This window comes from Myxine glutinosa, chromosome 1 (genome assembly GCF_964187855.1).
Source record: "Myxine glutinosa chromosome 1, kmMyxGlut1.1, whole genome shotgun sequence".
Taxonomy (NCBI): Eukaryota; Metazoa; Chordata; class Myxini; order Myxiniformes; family Myxinidae; genus Myxine; species Myxine glutinosa.
Window position 1 is genome coordinate 102,894,623 of NC_136261.1, and position 14,796 is coordinate 102,909,418.

Below are 14,796 nucleotides of genomic sequence, written 5' to 3' on the forward strand. Positions count from 1 at the left end.
TAAAATCAACAACCCCTAACCCTGCAGGTGATCTCTTGCTCTTCGGCTCCCTCTGCTGGTTATTATTATTTTCTTCCAGATGTTGTCATTCTTTTGCTTTGCTTACTGGCGGCCTATTTTCAATAAAGTGTGCCCAATGTGTCCTTTTTTATTTGCTTTATTTATGGCCCACAGGGCCGACTATGTGTGGTTCACCTGTGGGGCATCGGTGCCCTGTGGCCAAGGTCCGCCAGCAAGATTTCGGGCCCTCATGGCCGGTTCCAGCAGAGGGGCCATGCCCCAACCCATGGGGTCCATAAGTGGTGCTCGGCCACAGGCATGTGGTCCATAATGTGGTGCATCGATGCAGACAGCTGGTTCTGGGAATTTCGGGCGCACAATGGCCGACCCACGCACGCTCCCCTCGGCACCCAATGGCGCACAGGTCATGTGGGAGACAAAAGGGGAAAGACAATTGAGCGAGGGGTAAGGTCACAAGGGTACACATCAATAAGGCAATGCAAGGCGAAATGCGTACGGAGGGCGAAGTGAGAAAGCTCGTCCCTACCATACGTCACCCCCCTGTCACCTACCCTACCCTTGTCCTTACCCCATATGTACAAAAACCTACACATTTACAAATTCGTCACTACTGTCACGTCTTCCCCATATTTCCCCTATACCAAATTCGTCTCCACAATCCCTCTACTTCAAAATTTGCCATCACCAAATTCATCATCAATCCTCATAAGGAGGCAGAGATGGAACATCAAAGCACAATGTCACACCCACGTCATGATGCGTCTCACAATCCAAACATTTGCATCATAAAAAATAATCAAAACATGGCATGGTGTGGAGTACCTGTCACCTCAGGTGAGTGGATGCAGATGGTGCGAGGAGATCTTTCATCCTAACTATTTTCTAAATGACTTTAACACACTTTACACTACCCGGGGTCTCTCCCTGCCAATCCATTGGCCAACTTACACTATGGGTTCTAAAAACCAATTCCCATTGACCAAACTGTGGTGCTTCCCAATTTGGGGTCTCACTCCCCCGATTCATCTCCCGGTGCTCTAGCACAACTTCTGGGCTGTGACGTGTAGCTCTCCCAGCAGGTCTACCCACCTGCACACCTCCACCACTGTAGTTGCCACCCGAGCTTACCTAGCTCCTCACCCTAACCTAACTAACTGGGGACAGCCCCTCCTGGCTCTGTCACCCCATGGTGCCCTCTGGCACTGGGCTACCCGGGTCCGTCCTCCGGATCCTCGGGCCCCATCCACAACTACCGGCTCCCAGAGCCCACCTGCGGCCTCACCTGGCCGACATCCTCACAGTGGTGGAGTGCCCAACCAACTACACACACTAACAGGCTACACGCCCAGCCATTTCCACAACACTAATGCACCCATCCAAATACCATTCTGTCACCCGCACCACAGATGCCAATATCCAACCACAATTTACCTGTACCCTCTACCTAACACTTACACTACCCGCCCCGGGTATCCGTGATGGGGGTCCACTCTTCCCCCATTCACACCTTCGCACCATCCACTCCACTCCACAATTTCCACTATACTCACTCCACGACCATCCATTCCAATACTCCATACCATTTATTCCATACAGCCACATACACCTGTTTGTTGCACACCTGTGCAATCACCTGGTGCCACCTGCACCCTCCTCCTCTTCCTGGACCAGTTGGTCAACACAACACACATCACCACTACTCACTCATACACTGCTCCACACACCTGTTCAGTTGCACACCTGTGCAATCACACCTGTTCAATTCTCACCTGTTCAATCCTCACACACACGGCATCATCTCAGCTAACTACTCCCCTCTGAAACTTGCGCTTCCCAGTCGTCCCTTTAAACTATTGCGCTCCCACGTCATTATCATCCACACTAAACTACCTGCGTCCCCACTACAGGTATCAGTCACTAACTAATCTTAACATTACCTAATGTCATCTTCGCTAGATCCCTACAATATAACCTAACCCACCCGGGCTAGTTTTCACTGCCATACACCCCATAAGCTATTGCGCATTTGCCCCACCTGTGAGGGATGGTGGATTTGCCATCCCACCACATCGGGGGTCTCTCACTATAAATTTTGCTCACCTAAACCCAACCAATCAAAAATTCTGCCAATCATCGTACCAATCATCAAATTTCGCCTTCTTCTAATTTCGGGGCCGAAACACTATCATCACCCGTCTACTTATTACATCCTCGCGGTGCGCCAATTCACGTCTACAGCCCGGCTTCGTACAGCCGAGCAATGAACGCGGATTCTTTTGTGCCGGCGGCTGGATGCGTCCCGCATTCGGGGCAGGGGCGGGGGCTTACCCGGGCCGAGATCCCACGCACCACCTCGGCGTGGAGCCATCCAATGTCCCGATCTCGACCTGCCGGCACGTCTCAATAGAAAGTGGTCGCCATGACGACCCTTCCTATCCAGCTGCCCGCTCCGCCTAGTGGAGCCCGGACGCGGCCGTTCCACGCGAGGCCCAGCGTGGATCGCGCACGGCGGTCCTTTCGAATCCGCCGTGGCTCGGATCCCCGCTGGTTCTCGCGGCACGCGAAGCCCGGCACGCACCGAGGGCCCGATTCGGCTATAAGTCGACCTACCCGCTGCTCCGTTTAACGTCGATGCTTCACCTGCATGCTTACACCCCGCAGCCCGTTCCTTGCTCACACATCCAGCCGTCTCCATGCTCCTCGTACCTTTCCTTACACACCTCGGTACACTCATTCCACTCTCAGCCTTGGTCACACACCTGACCACCGAACACTTTGGCACACATTCGTTGGTCGCACACCTCACCAACACACCTCTTCGCGCCCCCCTCCTCGGTCACTTCCTCTGTGACAATCACAGGTGTGCTCTCATTCGCACACCCAACCACGTGCCTCACTACCAACTCAAATGTGCCTTCCCACACACGCTCTACCATTCCAGGTGTGCATCCTTCCATTCCAGGTGTACATCCTCGCTCACCTGTCATAACCAACTCACGCTCCGTTTCACTCTCACTACTCTCACCTCCACTCTCGGTCGCGCACTCACCCTTACTCTCGACAGCACACTCTTTCCTCATGCACCCGTCCGTTACACACCTTTCTCGCGCACACTCTTCCGCACATTGTCCCGTTACACCCTCTGTAACACTCACCACAGGCATGCATTCTCCCTTACTCTTGACAGCATGCGCTTTCCCCATGCACCCGTCCGTTACACACCTTTCTCGCGCATCCTCTTGCGCACACTTTTTCGTTACTTCCTCCGTAACACTCACCACACCGCGCTTCCCTGTGCTCCCTCGCACACGCGCTTCGACCAACTCGCTCCTGACGGCACACTCACTCCTCGGCGTGCACTTTTTCCTCACACACCCCATGGTTGGACATTCTCGCACACCTCTTTTTTCGCACACCTGACCTGTCGCACACTTCACCAACGGCCTCCCACGAACACCCGGATCCAAACCAATCCCCAAGCCGACTGAAGCTTTCCTCACATCATATACATTGCCACTCACCTCCGTACATCGTCTCCGCACCTCCTTTGCCACCTGCAAACTCTTTATTCGGTTAGTGAGCATCACATCATGAGTTGAGCACTGACCTTGCACATATTCCATCACCTCCTCCTGGATTTCTCTTTTAGTTTCTGTTCGTCCCTTCTTAATTTCACTCACCTCTTCTTCCACTTCCTCTAATTTTTGTTTAACCTCTTTTATTTCTCGGTGCGTCTCCTCGAGTTCGTCCTCTAAGGCTACCGTGACCGTCTCTATGTGCATCCTCACCTGCCGGTCCTTCGTCTCCATTATCTCTGTCACCTCGTCCACCCTCATTGTCAGTTCCTCACGTACCATCTGACATTGCCTCTGCGTCGCTATTAATTCGTTTTTAATTTCTTTTTGTGTCGCCTTTAACCCTCCTAGTACCGCAGTGTTCTTTTGAACCTGCTCCACTAGTTCTTTTTGTCCCTCCGTCAGCTGTTCCACCTCCTCCGTCAGATCTTCTATTCCCCCTTGTAACCTAGCCGTATTATTCCTCACTTCTTTCTCCATACGCTTCTCACCTCGCTTTACCTCCTCGCGTAGCCCAGGGACCTCCTCACTTACACCTCGTCGTATCTCCTCCATCTGGTTCCCCATCTGTTCGATTTCCCGGGCGAATTGCTCCCCTATTTCCCCCAATTTGTCTTCCATCCTATTTTCTAACCCCATTAACCCATTTTTCACCCCCTCTAACCCATTGTCTAACCCCTCAAATTTAGCTTCTAGCCGTTCCCCCATTTCTCCCATTTTGCCCCCCATTTCGCCCCCCAATCGCTCACTATCAGCCCTCGCTCCATCCCTCATTACCCCCATTTGGCTTCCCATTACCCCCAATTGCTCACTCTGAGCATCCATCCGGTTCCCCATTACCCCCATTTGGCCCCCTATCCTGTTTTCCATCCCTTTGAAATTATCGTCTGTTTTTACCATAAAGGCCATCATCTGTTTCATAAACAGGTTCCAATTCATTGGCATCTCGGGTTCGGCTACCGCGACCACGGCCGCGGCTAAATTTGGTGCCGGAACAACCATGTGCGCGAGGACGCCATCTTGTGCGTCTGATACCCCCTCAACCACATTGCCAATGTTCTCCTCCTCTCTTTCATCCACATACATTTCCCCGAGGTCCTGGGTCGATTCTACCCCGTCTATCTCTCCCACCGGCATCCCGTCGCCTTGACCAGCCATGGCGCGATTTCAAAATTCGGGTTTTTATTTTTTTTGTAAAACACAATTAAATTTCGCTGTTATAATTTCGAGCGCGTGAAACGCGCTACGGATCGAATCCCACTTCCCGACACCAATTGTTACAGATCGCGGTTAGATGTTGTAGACCGAGCGGTTGGTGACCGCGACCTAACAAACTTACCCGATTCTACCCGAACTTTGGCCGTATCGCACCACAGCTGCTCAATCAGGGAAAAGACAAAAACGACGCAATGCAAGAGGAAAAAGGAATAAAACGAGAAGACGTACAGACGAGTAACTGGGTTTATTATTATTTACACACAAGCAAAAAGCAAGCAGTCACGTTTATTTACAACACATAAGACGCAGGTGACACAGTGCAAATTTTAGCTTATCTACAGACTTAATTAACCCAGGACAGAACAAACAAAAGACACTGACTCACGCGGGGAATTGCAGGAATGGCAGGATGTGGATGGCTGGAGGGAGAGTGAGGTCCAAGGGGGTCCCGCAGCACAACCGGCACGTTTAGCAGCCGCCGTTCAGGCCAGGCCCCACGCTGCTGTTTTGGCTGCTGTTTTGGCTGCTGTTTTGGCTGCTGTTTTCGTCGCGTGCTTTGCCAGGCCTTGTCCCACTCGTCTGGTCCAAACCCTCAACTCCTTCTTGTTTCTCTCACTCCTCACCACCGACTCCTTACCAACGCAACCACTGACCCTCCTCAGGCAACCGACTCAGACCAACTCAGACCAACTCCTTGCCTTTTTGTCTTCTGCTCTCCTCTGTAAAAACGCATCTCTCTCTGGACACGCCCTGCCTTGGGTTATATAGGCCCCCGCCCCTCAACCTTTGCGAACCTCCCCGATCGCTCTTCCTCCGCCCTCTCTAGCCAAACCCCTGGCTCATGGTTGGTCGAGTGGGGCTGGCTCACTCCTCCCCTCTATGACGAGGTGGAGACACGCCTTTCTTCCCTGACTCGAGCCTCGTGGTCAATGGCGGTTATTGGAGGGGAGGTAATATGGGCAATCGAGGCTCGGCAATGACGAGAGGGGATGTAATATGAAATGGAGATTTTGGGGATGGGAAGGAAAGGGGATCTATTCTCTTTCACTGGTGCAATGGAGTATTTCAATTAATGGAAGACACAGCCTTACGCTAATACACATAATAAGGATATAACTGTCAAAAAAGATATATCGTGTCCTGCATGTATGTTTTATGGACTAACTACGGGAACGCCCTTTGACCTTTATACAACCACAACGGAGGGAGGAGGGGTGATATTTTACAACAACCTTTTACAACAACATTTTACCACAACAATAAAATAAAAAAACATTCTCATATCCACAACAATATATATATATATATATATATATATATATATATTGTTACGGTTTTTAGAACCTTCACTAGTAAATTTTAGTAAATGTTTCCCTTATAAATGTTCCCCTATAAATATCCCCATCAATTGGCTTTGTTAAAGATCGCACCCTAGTTAATCCATGTACAACACAGAGCGAACCATAGGACCTCTCCGTAGTTATTTCATTATTATGTGTTTCAGTTAAGGATCTGTTCCCAATAGTTGAATCTGCGTTGCATTAATCAAATAAGATAGGCCCCAGTACTTCGTTTGCCAGCAGCGTTTGCCGCCGTTGCACTGGGCTGTTTACTGGCACCACGCCGCCATAAGCCATGCGGTCTGAAGCCGAGGAAGAAGGGGGCGGGGCCACCAGAACAAGGTGTGGCACGTCCACGCATCAGCAGAGGTGGAGTCAGCAAGCCCTTACCGACCAACCAGCGCCGCGGTGAGCCAACCGGTAGGTGTGTCATCAGAGCCGGAGGCTTGATTCCAGCACGAACAATAAAGGCGGCTGTGAGGGACTGCTTGAGAGTTGAGTGAGAAGGTACAGAGAGATGCGTGAGAAGGTACAGATGAGAAGAGAAGGAGCTGGAATGCGCTACGAACTGGCATCTCCCCCATCTTGTTCAAGAGAGAGAGCATTGGCACGAGCCATTTATTACAAACGGATCATCCCAGTCCCACAGCTATATGCAACGTCTGCTCGCAGTCAACGATACGCGCTCGCTGCCTGCCAGGGTTTTCCCACCACGACGCGAGTCGACTCCTGGAGCCGGACCTCGATGCCTACCGTCTGCCTGGGCCTTCTCATTCCTTCCAGTCATTCCTGCCTGCCATTCCCGGTCGTGTGAGTCTGTTTGTTTGTCCTGGGGTATAATATAAGACTGTTTAAGGCTGCCTGTGTATCTTCTTTTTCTTCTTCGTCCTGTATATTACTTTCGTTTCTTCTTCTTTGGTTTTGTACATAATTAATAAATGCCTGTTATTTCTTACCTTTGGTTTCTTCTTTACCCCGATCGCTTTTGTCCTGTCTCCAATTGAGTACCTGTGGCATGATTTGGCCAATGCTCTGAATCGGGTTAGTCAATTGCTAACGGCCTGAGTCGCAGCTCGCTTCGCTCGGCGCAATCCAATCACGCTGCAGCCCGGGTGGGAGTATTTCCTCGCTTACGGCCGGTGGTAGTACTTAGGTATTAAGACAAATTGGGCTTACAACCCTACTTACCATCGACTGGAAGTGACGTCATACCCCCAGGACCGTTCGGAAGGCCAGCTTAACAGGACAAGGGGATTAACCCTCCCCCTCCCCCCCCTGCTAACGGGAGTGCCGTCCCCCAGACCCGTAACAATATATTATATATATATATATATATATATATAAGTTCAAAACACACCTGGTCACAAGTGTGACGCACTGACCGGGTCCTCAGTCGGGGTCCTCAGCATCATCCCGTTTCGGCCCTTCAACCTCGATACGGTCAGCTAAGGTGGGCCAGCAGGGGCACATACACATCCACATGCAGCAGCTGCACCTGGATGCGTACATACCCCCACCCACAGCCAGTGCGAACAACAACAACAACACCTCTTTTATGGCCGAGGCCTTTTTTTATTATAAAAAAGGTAAAAAAATACGCTCAAAAGTCAATCAATAAACCCATCACCATCACCACCACACAAGAACCCAGGAAAATCAAAAGCCAAGAAACCAGATATCAAACAATAAATAGGAAATCAAAGAGAGAAAGCAAACCAAAGATCAAGAAACGAAAGAAAACAAGGTTCAAAGACCAAAATAAAAATCAAATCAAACTCAATAAACCATAAATCATAAAAACCAAAGTCCATCATCCCTATCCCAAACCCCCAAAAACCCCTCTCCCACCCCAGGCAGCAGACACCTAACTCTAACTAACCAACGGGGAGGGAGAAAGGAAAGAAGACCCTATCCCCCCTCCCACCCCCCCCCCGAAAACAACCAAAGAAGGGACACCTTAAAACAATAACGATCAAGGGGCCTTTTTTCCTTTGCATACCGAAATCAACAACCGGCTGCTAACGGCAGCCGGGAACATGCAGCCACAAACACGTTGAGGGCTCGACCCACCGCTGGAAATAATAATGAAAGAAAATAAAAATCAAATCAAGGCAAAATCAAGATCAAACAAAAGGAAACCCAACTGCCCCCACCCTCCCCAGGCCGTGCCCGGGAGGGCCCACCCGGAAGATGCCCCACAAGGAAGGCCCCGGCTCCCTGAGCTGCCCACGAGGCGTGAGTGTCCCAATGAGAATCACCGCCCGACAGGGCCCGCAAGCACACCTGCCGGAGCACCCCCAACCTTTCCAAGCCCGGGCGGCAAGCTCGGTCAGGGACTATGGCTGCACATGACTGTCGCCCGCACATTTGGAAGTAACCTCCCGCAGGACCCCCCACCCCCCCTTCACCACGGAAAAGCCCGGCCATATTCCCCGCTCCAGGGAGGGCTTTACGACACACCTGACGCATCGTTGCGGCCAGCACCCCGCCCCGTCGCCCGCAGGCTGTCGCCAAGCCTGTACCTTTGGAGGCAGGATTGGGCCATGCCCCATATCTGCCCAGGATCCAACCACACCTTGGTATGGAAACCTCTGGTTCTCGCTCGCCACAAGACGGTCTTGATTATACAGACCGTTCTCCAGGCCTGCCTCCACTTGCGGACAGGCACTGGTTGTGGTAGGAGCCCGCTGAACGCAAAGACGTCCCGTCTGACCATCACCAGCCAAGGCACATAGCATTCGAGGAGGCCAGCCGCAAGCGACCAGACCCCCTCGGCGACAGGGCAGTCCCAAAGGACATGCCTGACGGTTTCCTCCCCTGTGCATCGGGGTCGGGGACACTGGACCGACACGTTCAGGTCCCTCTGGAACTGAAACACCCGGACCGGAAGACACTCATGGGCGGCTTGCCACGCGACGTCCTTCTGGTCGTTGGCGAGACAGCGAGCCGAAACGTTCTCCCAAACCTTTCTCGCCGTACGTTCTGCGAGAGGCCTTCTGCGAAGGATACGCACCTCCCGCAGCACCTCCCTTGGGCGCAAGTGATCCAGGACCTGCGACAACTGCCAACCGATGCGCCGACAGGTCAACAGGCCCTGCTCCCGGGCGAACCCCTCAAACATCCGGAAATGCCCCGGACACGACCCAGAAAAAGGCCAAGACAGCGGGAGGGACCGCCCTTCCAACCGCGCGATGGACAGCCCCAGAAAAAAGAACAAAAAATCCCGCGCCAGCAGGTGACCCGGGTCCTTGGACACAAATAACTCAATTAGAGTACACGCAAACGCAGACATACATACAAACACCGGGCAGTGGACACCCTTCCCACCCAAGGACGGGCTCATCTTTACTACCCTCCTACTCCTGCGCTCTGCTCGGGTACCCCAGAAGAAAGTGAAGATTAATCTCTCCGGAGCCCGTCCCACCGCAGGAGGAGGTGGGGAGATTCTCGCCAAATACAACAACTTACCAATCAAAACATTCTTGATCACTAAATTTCGCCCCTCCATGGTTAGGCGACGAGACTGCCAAGAAGCGACCTCCAATTCCAATCCCCCAATGACCGTTCGCCAGTTCTCAGCGGCCACGCCACCTGGGTCAAAGCAGACCCTGAGGATCTTTAATCGATCTCTCCGCTCCGTGTACGGGCAAGGGGGGCCGGAGCCCGTCCTGTGCCGACCAAAGTGCATGACCTCACTCTTCTGAGGATTGATTTTAGAAGAGGAGGCCAACCCAAAACGCTCGCAGAGACCCACCAGTCTGCACATGGCGACTGCATCGGTGACAAACACCGACACGTCGTCCATGTACAGACTCACCTTTAGGCGCTCCCCATGGGTTCCGGGAATCCACAACCCAGGGAAGGATGGGTCCGCTCGCAGTGCACAAGCAAACGGTTCAATACAAAGGACCAAAAGGACTAGTGACATTGGGCAGCCCTGCCTGACCCCAGAAGCGACTGGGGAGGCTCCCGAGAGGTGTCCGTTGACCAAAACACGGGCTTCAACGTCCCTATACATCAGGTCCACCCAATGCATCAAATTTGGCCCAAAGCCAAAACGGTCCAAAACGGCCATCATGTATTCATGTGACACTGTCGAAAGCCTTCTCCTGGTCCAAACTGACTATGGTCAGTGGGAGGCCTCTCTCCTCCTCTAGCTGGATCGCCTCTCGAACCAGGCCCAGGCTGTCGGACACTCTGCGTCCCGGAACAGCACAAGTCTGATCCGGGTGCCCGAGGTCCACCATGACACCGTGCACCCTCTTAGACGGCACCTTTGTTAGTATCTTGTAGTCGACATTCAACAAAGTGATCGGGCGCCAGTTGGACAGATCTTCCCGATCACCCTTCTTGTGCACGAGGTTTACGACGCCCCGGCGCATCGAATCTGGAAGCCTCGCAGAGGTGGCTAGCTCCCTCACTACCTGCAGATAATCCTCGCCAAGGACGTGCCAAAGGCGGCGATAAAACTCCACAGGCAGGCCGTCGTCACCCGGGGTTTTATTCGCGGCCAAATCCCTAACAGTGGAGGTCAATTCCTCCAGGCTCACCGGCTCCTCCAATCACTCCCGCTGTTCGGGGCTCAAATGATTCCTCAGATGGCCGAGAACGTCGGCCATCTGGATTTGGTCAACCGGTCGTTTTTCAAAAAGCCTGGAGTAATAGTCCTCCACTGCTTCAGTAATTTGGTCCGGATCCGAAACACGGCCTCCCCCCACATTAACCGGGGCCAAGACGCCCCTCTGCCTGGCACATCGTTGGAAGAAAAATCTGGTACACCTTTCGTTCCCCTCCAATGCCTGCACCTTACTCCGGAAGATGACGGCTCTCGCCCTGGCTTCGAGGAGGCCAAAAAGCTTCCCCTTCACCCGGCGGATTTTCCCCGACACATCCCTCCCTTCGCAAAGTTTCTTATGCAGGCGCTGGAGGTATGCCTGCATGCGCTTCAAACGCTCTCGTTTCCCCACGGCCCTCATTCGCCCGGCCGTACGGAAAAACCCTATGGTCTTACGTTTCAGCTCCTCCCACCAGGCTGCCGAGGTAGGGAAGAGGCACCTAACCGTTTCCCACTCCCTATACTTCCGAACGTAGGCACGCACTAAACTGTCATCCTGCAAAAGGCGACAGTTAAGCTTCCAGAGTCCAGAGCGCCGGGGACGCACCCCATTTAATTCAATACCCAGAGACAAACGACAGTGATCTGAAAATGCCACCGCGTGAAGTACCAGGTCCGGGTCGCCAAAATTTGGTGTCAAAAGGATGTAATCAATCCTAGCCCGACTGGTACCAGCCGCATCGGTCCAGGTGACCTCATTCCTTTCCGCACCCGTGTCCCTCAACCTAAAATCCTGAACAAGCCCTTTAAGGGCCCGCGCCGATGGCCCCAGGGGCAACCTGTCCAATCTTATATTAAAATCTCCCCCGACAATCACGGGGCCAGAGCTGGAGAGGAGGGGCCCCAACTGGCGCCGGAGCTCCACTCTTTCTTCCCCCGTCGTTGGAGCGTACACATTGACCAGGGTCAGTGGGGTCGAGGACACCACCACCCTGAGCACGGCCAATCGCCCCGGGATAATTTCTTCTAAACTAAGGACCTCGACATTCGGGCTCTTAATAAGGAACCCTAATCCTGCCGCCCTGTTAGTGTAGCTGCCGGACCAATACGACTCTCCGTACCGCCAATTTGCACGGAGGTATCCATACTCACCGTGCGGAATATGGCATTCCTGCAACAGGCAGACATCCCATTCAAAATTGCGCAGTTCTTCAAAAATAGCGATCCTCCGGACCGTGGTACGGACTCCCCGTACATTTAAACTCGTTAGTTTAAAGCTCATAGGTGTTAGTGTATTAATCACCAACACTAGTGCAAACCACGAAAGGGGAGTCATAGGACTTATGAAGCTCCTCCCTCCTTGCCAAGACATGACGAGCTACCATTCTTCCTCCCCCAGCGGTTCTTCCCGCAACCGGGAGCCACGAGGGTGCCCGGGAGCCAGTCCCCGTCTATGCAGACATTCTCCCCGGGTAGCAGGGAGAGGTCCTCCTCCTCGGGGGTCAGATAAATTACCCCCCCTCGCCCACCACCTGGGGAAGAAAGCCACCAGTCCTCCGCGAGCAAACCCTCCTTGAGGCCCTTGGCCACAGCTGCCCCCGGAGGAGGGGTGAGGTCAACGGGTGGGGAACGACTCACGGGGGAACGGGAACGTGAGCGTTCAGGGGAAGACGGCATTTGGGCCCTCCCCCGGAGACCTGCTGCGGCCATCCCTGACTGCACCCCACCCCTACCACGAGCAGGCGATCCCCCAGGCCTGGATGGGTCGCTTGATGCACGGGGGGCTCTGCGCCCCACAGGGGTTTTCTTCTTTGACGTTCTTGTGTTCTTTCCCTGTGGGGCTTTGCCCAGAGGAGCTTTCCCTTTGTCCTGGCCCCTCCTCCGACGCTTTTTCTCCATCCATTGTCCGGGATCGCTTTGTTCATAGCCGGAGGAGGAGCCATCACTTCCAGCCTCCGGCAGCAGGGTTTCTGGCACCGAGTATGTTTCTTCTGACCCCGCCACCGGAGCCACCATTCCTCGTGCTTCCTCCCCTCCCACCGCAGTGGGCCCGACACCCGGCGAAGCCACATCCAGGTCCTGATCTACCCCTCCCTCCTCCATGTTCTCCTTTCCCTCCAAGTCCCTCCCTTTACTTTCTACGGGGCGGGGGGCTGACACACACACCAACACATTAGTCCCCCCCTCCCTGCCCCCGAATGCAATACCCTCCCCTGTCCCTTGGGCAACCCCCTCCCTCACCCCTTGGGTGTTAATTAATGGAAGACACAGCCTTAATCTAATACACATAATAAGGAGATAACGACCGAACAAGGACGAAATCTATGATTGGCTACGTGATTGTTTATGGAATAACTAACGGGAACGACCTTTGACCTTTATACACAACAAATGGAGGAAGGAGGGTGATATTTTACAACACAAAAAAAACACAATTCTCAAATCCATAACAATATATATATGTATATATATATTTATACATATATATATATATATATATATATATATATATATATATATATATATATATATATATATATATATATATTGTTGCGGATATGAGATTGGCCTCCATCCATATCCGCTTGTAAATATTCCCCTATTTCCCCAATACTTCCCAACTATCCCCAATCCCCCATTCCCTAGTCCCATTGGCTGTAAACAACACTCTGTAGACCCGACCTTCCCCTATTTCCCCCATTAAATGTCGCATCCAGGTCCACCGCATCTCACGTAGACAACTATAGGACATCTTGCTAGTTATTCTTAGTCTATGTCAGTTAAGGACTCGTTTCCATTAATTCTGACTCTTCGTTGCACCAGAATGTGATTGTATGGCACCGTTAGAAAGTTTAGGACCTCCCAATACCTCCCCGCAGCTCTTCCTCATGGTACAACAACAACAACAACAACAGCGGCGGCGGCGCGGGGAGTGTGCGTCCTCACTCCGGCTTGGTTAGCCGCCATTGAACATGTGCTCCGACGGGGTTACCACGCAGGGGCTCGCTGTCAGCTCCTCGTCAAGGGCGGAGCCCGGTAACCCCCCGCACCCAATATAAGCGGCGGACCGATCCCATCTGGGGCGGGGCCAACGAGCCGAGGGCATGTCACTCCCCGCTGAGCATGCGCAGGAAGAGGGAGGTGACGTCAGATGCGCCCTCAGCTTGGAGAGAGAAGACGCCACCTCCGAGCGCTGAAATACCTCCCCGCATCTCTGGACCGGACCGGGTTGATTCTGCCCCTGAGCCAAGGTGCACCTTGTGCTATCGACTGCCTGTCCTTCCTTACCATCAATCCCTGTGTAAGTCAGTCTTGTCCCGTTTGTCTGTGGTCTGTCGGGAATAGATAAGACTGTGTCTAAGTGCCCATCTTTTCTGTGCTTTACCTCTTACCTTGTAATCTACCCTTTTCTGCATCACCAATTATATCCTCCTCCGGAGGTCTTGAGAACTGTACCCCCTTGTGTCGTTTCATTTATCCCAGCCGTTGTGTCCTTTCCTTCATTGATTTAGCGTAGCGCGATTCGGCCAACGTTCGAGTGGAATCGGGCGGGATCGGGTTCTAATCGGGGAGTAACTGTTCGGACGCGGTAATACACCACCGCTCGGTAAAATTACATCTAAAACCGCGTCTGTAACAATATATATATATATATATATATATATATATATTGTTACAGACGCAGCTTTAGATGTTATATTGACCGAGCGGTGGTGTATTTAACCGCGTCCGAACAGTTACTCCCCGATTAGAACCCGATTCCACCCGACGTTGACCAGATCGCCCCACAGATATTCAATCGGGAAACCTCTAAAGCGACCGAAAGAGAATGAAAAAGAAGAAGAAGAGGAATACGGAGGAAGAACAGATTTATTATACACACACAAGCAATGGATGGAAGAAGCAGTAACACAGCGAATCGTTAACTTACACTATTCATTTTTACTTAGCCCCAAGACAACGAGCAGGACAGGACGTTCACACTTACACAGGGGATATTGCAGGCAGGTAGGGCTTGAGGTGGATTGCTTGAGAGGGAGGCAAAGTCGGGAGGCAGCAGCTCGCAATTCCTCGCGGTTATGGCGGG